The 5,424-nt window shown below is 34.3% G+C and overlaps 1 long non-coding RNA gene across 3 annotated transcripts; it reads left to right on the plus strand.

Moving 5' to 3' along the window:
* The first annotated feature begins 1,606 nt into the window (after positions 1 to 1,606).
* On the plus strand, positions 1,607 to 5,186 carry LOC119192606. 3 transcript variants are annotated; one of them, XR_005113677.1, is made up of 3 exons: positions 1,607 to 1,669; positions 4,410 to 4,532; positions 5,038 to 5,186. It is a non-coding gene; the product is annotated as an uncharacterized LOC119192606 (long non-coding RNA). The 3 variants fall into 3 exon arrangements; XR_005113676.1 differs by having other exon boundaries at positions 1,621 to 1,695; XR_005113678.1 differs by lacking the exon at positions 1,607 to 1,669 and adding an exon at positions 2,562 to 2,810.
* The last annotated feature ends 238 nt before the right edge of the window (positions 5,187 to 5,424 follow it).

Consider the following 5,424-nt stretch of genomic DNA (forward strand, 5'->3'; position numbering starts at 1 on the left):
CTTCATTATCTGGTGGTTTGGTATAGCCAGTGAAGGTTTCCTGATGAATGGTATGCGGCAATTTGTTATTGTTTTTAATATGAATTGGTTGGCTTTGAATTGAACCCATGACTTCACATGTTCTCTCAAACAACCCGCTCGGAAAATTATGTGATTGTCATTTTGTGCACCCTGACTAGTGCGGGTGTTTCCACGAAAGGGCTGATTTCTCTTTGGGTTAGTCTTGTGAGTAACCTGCTTTTTATTCACCCTATTGCTTTGGTGAACTGGCCGACCTTCTTTATTGTGGTCATATCTCTTATTAGAAATAAATGTTGACTGGGGCTTGTGAGTTTGTGAGGTTCCCGGAGTGGAGGCCTGTTTAACATAAGTTGGTGTGTTCAACCAGACCTGAGTTCCCCCAAGAGACTTTATAATTGGTGCTAAGGCCTCTCGACTAAACAGATATTCAGAACAAGGTGGTACACTTTTTAGTGTAGCTTTTAAATTTGTATTTGTGATTTGCTTCAATAATTGATCACGACGGATCTCCACACATTCAGCCCTCTTGCCACAAATTATTTGCATTGTAAGTTCAGAATTTTTATAAACAGGTGATCCGGGACCAAATGTTTGAGTCATTTGATTGTATAAGTTAGTCGGTGTAAGTTCCAGTGGGTTATTTGAAGCCCAATTTAATAAGTCCTGTAACCCACTTTGCATCAATTGTCTTTGCTCTAAAACAGTATTTGAAAGACCTGCTAGTACTTGCTCCGTAGAGGCCAAATAGTCTTTTGCCGGGCATAAGTGACAAAGCTCTTCATTTACTTTTAAAGCTGTGAAACCCGGCGTGGCAATAACTGTCCTTAACGGTTTCTTATACCTAATACCCTTCCAAGCTGGAGTACCAAACTGTTGAAGGCGAATTAAATCCTTAAGTCGTTCCGTATTAGCCGGTGGAATGATTTTGTTTTCATCAAAAGCTGTGTTTAAATCTCCTAATTCAATGTTTAGAGTACTGGAAGGAGTTGGCATTTCAAGAAAGTTCGATGTCTGAATTCTAGTCGGACTACTCCGCGTATTCCGACTACATGCCTCTAGGTATTGAGTTATGTAGCTAACTTGCGATATTAAGGAATCAATACGCGGGTCATTATATTCAGTTTGCATACCTGAATATTGTGATTGCAGCGAAGACTGCCGTGGACGCTTATTTGGAGGCGACGAAGCTATACCCTCTTCCTCGGAGTCCGACGAAGTATCGCTCGACGACATTGCGATCTCTGGTGTAATCAAACGATTCGCGGCTTCCCGCGGACTATTTGAAATTTGTTGAACGTTTTCAACATTTTCGTCAGCCATTTTAACACTTTTAACTAGTTTTAATAACTCTTTAAATAGTTACAAGAATTTTCGACGGTTACGCGGCAAAATTCACAAACGCTATGGTCTATACGTCAGAACCACAGACTATGTTAGCGCCACTTGACAGTGACAGCGCTCCTTCCTGGTGAGATTATCTAAGGTTACCATAGAGCATCCGGTAAGATTTTATATATTTTCTTATTATTAGCAAGGATTCACAGACTGCTTCTTCATCTCAACGCTGTGTGTTTTATAAAGACACATAATATTAGGATTTATTTTTGGATGTTGTGTGTGTTCGTGTTCGTGTGATACAAATTTTATCGTAAGTTTAAATCTGAAGGTAGACAGGTAATCACTAAGTTACTTACAGTATACTAATTATTGTGATTATAATAATATTGATATTACGATATCTAGGTAGATACCTATATGATTAGTTATTAAAATATAATGCTTGGTTTGTTCTTTTTCCATGTTGTTCGTGAAAGTAACTGTACCTACCTACTTATATTGTATGTACTTAATTAAGTAGTAAGTAGACTGTAGCTTATTTATCCACAAAAATATCATACATAAATACATACATTTATAATATACCTACTAGTTGTGACTCGACCGACGTTGTCCCGTCGTCGTTAACTAACTATGCAAATTAGAATAATTTGCAGCGCGCATTTTGACAATCTCTGAAATTAACTTTTATTAAAATATTTCTAACGTTCCGCTCAACTTCCTTAATTTTATTCTTTCATAAGTTCCTTCTCCTGACAATGACAAACACACAACAACAATATAAAAATAGTGAAATCGGTCCAGCCGTTCACGCGTGATGGCGCGACCGAGCGGGGAAATAGGTATTCATTTTTATATACATATATTATATAAGTAATTAATGATAATTATTCTGCTGATCGTGTTTTATCCAATATGGAAAGTAAGAAAAAGAAAAGAAAAGAAAAACAATAAACTTACTTAATTATAATCATCAAGTAAGTACCTATATGTAGGTACGCCGTTCATATTTATTGGACAAGTGTAAATATAATAGATATATTAATTGTAGAACTCGATCGATCATTTAGATTTATTCAGTAATCATGTACCTAATTTACATTATAGTAGGTACTTACCTATAGTTAAAAGTTATTTTACTCCAATATTTAAAAATATAGGGGAGGGGTAGATATTCCATTGTTTTTGTTAATATTATATACTTCAATCATTTATATTATGTATTTATGTAGGTATCATGATAATAATGTTATTATCATCATGATACCATATTTTATGTACCATTTTATTTATGTACGTAGGCACAGAACAAATGCGACACATGTACCTACCTACCTACATACCTAATACTAAGGCCCAATCAATCAAAAGGCATCACCACGCAACCAGTGCAATGCAGTGCAGTGCAGTGGAATGACTGCATTGGCCATCCAGTAGTTAATCAGTTACTAGTAATTATCCACTTATTGTGTATACTTACTAACTAGATCATTTAATATCCACAAAGTTATAATATATGTATTATATTATTACCTGTCTATTGTTTATCCATAACGTTTCTACGTTCTCCACCATATACACCAATACAATACATAACAATATATCTACATACATGTACTAAATACCATTCCCCCACAAACCCAACAACACACACACACACACACACACACACACACACACACACACACACACACAAACGCACACACAAACGCACCCGCACACACTCAACAGGACTAAATTTCAATATTTATGGTCTCTTTCGAATGATTATAATAATAATTAATTATGTTGTTATATTGTTGACAACACAAACATGTCGTCCATGTAGTTAGATTGACCATTGCACCAACAACCTGTACAATGCAATAATTGTATTTTATATGAGTTACTAATTTATTTAATTAAATTTTATGTTGTCATGTGTGTACATAATAATATTATTATTATCATCAATGCTTGCTTACTTTTTAAACAATATTACAACTCAATTATTGCATTATATATTATGTAAACTTACCTAATGTATCAATAAATATAATATTACTAGCTTCCGCCCGCAGCTTCGCCCGCGTGGATTTCGGGTTTCAAAAATGGAGAAGGTGCTCAATTTGTCGGGATGTTTTTTTAATTTATGGTGGTATGCAGGTGGTCCGATTGTCCGGTCAGGGTCTGATGATGGGATCCTGGTGAAATCGAAGGAACTTTTAACCATTAAGGTTGCACACGAAATGACGGAAGCTTAAAAAATGGAGTTACTTCTCCCGTTTTCCCAACATTTTCCATCACTGCTATGCTCCTATTAATTGTAGCGTGATGAAAAGTATACTATAACCAGCTCGGGAGTATGAAAAATAATTGTACCAAGTTAAATTAAAATCCGTCGAGTACTTTTTGTTTCTATAACGGTTATACAGACAGACAGACAAAAATTTTACTAATTGCATTTTTAGCATCAGTATCGATCCCTAATCACCCCAGTTATTTTGGAAATATATTTCATGTACAGAATTCACCTCTCTACAGATTTATTATAAGTATAGATATGCAAAAGTAGCTCAAAAATTGTCCATAACGAAAACATGCATTTTAAAGTAAAACAAAAGAAATAATATCGTGAAGCCAACCAAATAACTAATGATATATTAAATTTTGTGACTGTTCAATTTCGTCGGGTCCGCGATATCACTTTTGTTGAGTTTCAGAACGCGACATTACATTATTATATTCTGTGCTCCAACGCACACTGCTTTGATGTTAGGAACACACCTACATTGCTTAGACAACGGTGAACTTTATACAATAGCAATAAAGCTCAAATTGACTCTACGTATTAGTTAGAAAACGTTTGTATGGGAAATAGAAAAATGCTGTTTTGAGGATTTTCCCGGCAATTATTCGAATTTTTCTCACCTTTTAAATCTTCCCTAGACCTCCACGAATAATTCAAGACCAAGATAAGATAAATCCGTTCAGCCGTTCTCGAGTTTTAGCGAGACTAACGAACAGCAATTGATTTTTATATATAATATTATAATTTATATATTTTACAGGATGCAAGAAGTGTGCGGACCACCGGCCCCGGGCCCTCTCAACCTTATGCGAGTACCTACATACATACATACATAACTGTGCACCCGTACCGGCACCGTCTACTATCTACTGTCGTCAATTAGGTACATTTTTAAATAACATTATTTACCTACTCTCTACTCATATTATAATATTATTTCAATAGCAGTCATAACAATGTCTCCATGAAACAAACAAAAATGAAAGAAAATAAGTATATATTTACCAATATTTACATTTATAAATGCATATGTTATTGCATATGGTATTTAATGAGATTTATCATAGGGGTACACAATGATCTCCGGCTTGAGTTAACAGATAAAAGGATGTTATGTTATTTTTGTCCCAAAAATATATTTGCACCCGTGGAAATGATTATTTAATAATAATTTGTTTTATTATTATTACACATGTGTATTTTTTATTTTATTTATTTATACATATATTATAACACCATAACAGTTTTAACCAATGCGATGTTATACAGATTTAATTTAAACAATCTACTTCAACACATCTATGAGCCATTTCAGTGAATTCTGACAGGTTACATACATATAAACATATCCAATTTCTGAGATAAAGATTATGTACAATATATTACAGGATGCAGTATGGATCGCAGACACATCTCATCGTCCAGTTTTCCAGTTTCCACCAGCCATACCACCAGCTATGACCAGGCACCAGACGCCAGCGGCGCTTCCTCAACGTTATGCTTAAACGCCACACTATATATGTACAGGGTGAAGGTTTCTTTTATAATAATTTATAAATAATTATATAGAAAAGTTAAAAACAATTTTACCTGTGAAAATTTTATTATCTAAAATGTTCCAGTTTAACTGTAATAGATGGCGCTGTACCGTAACTTGAATGTTTTCAAAATTATATATTTTTATTGTGTACCTACCTTGTAATTATAATTATTATAAATAAAAATATTATATCGCACGTTCAGAATCGAATCGTTACTAAACGGAATTGTGAAAA

Source organism: Manduca sexta, unplaced genomic scaffold (assembly GCF_014839805.1).
Source record: "Manduca sexta isolate Smith_Timp_Sample1 unplaced genomic scaffold, JHU_Msex_v1.0 HiC_scaffold_2981, whole genome shotgun sequence".
NCBI classification, from domain to species: Eukaryota; Metazoa; Arthropoda; class Insecta; order Lepidoptera; family Sphingidae; genus Manduca; species Manduca sexta.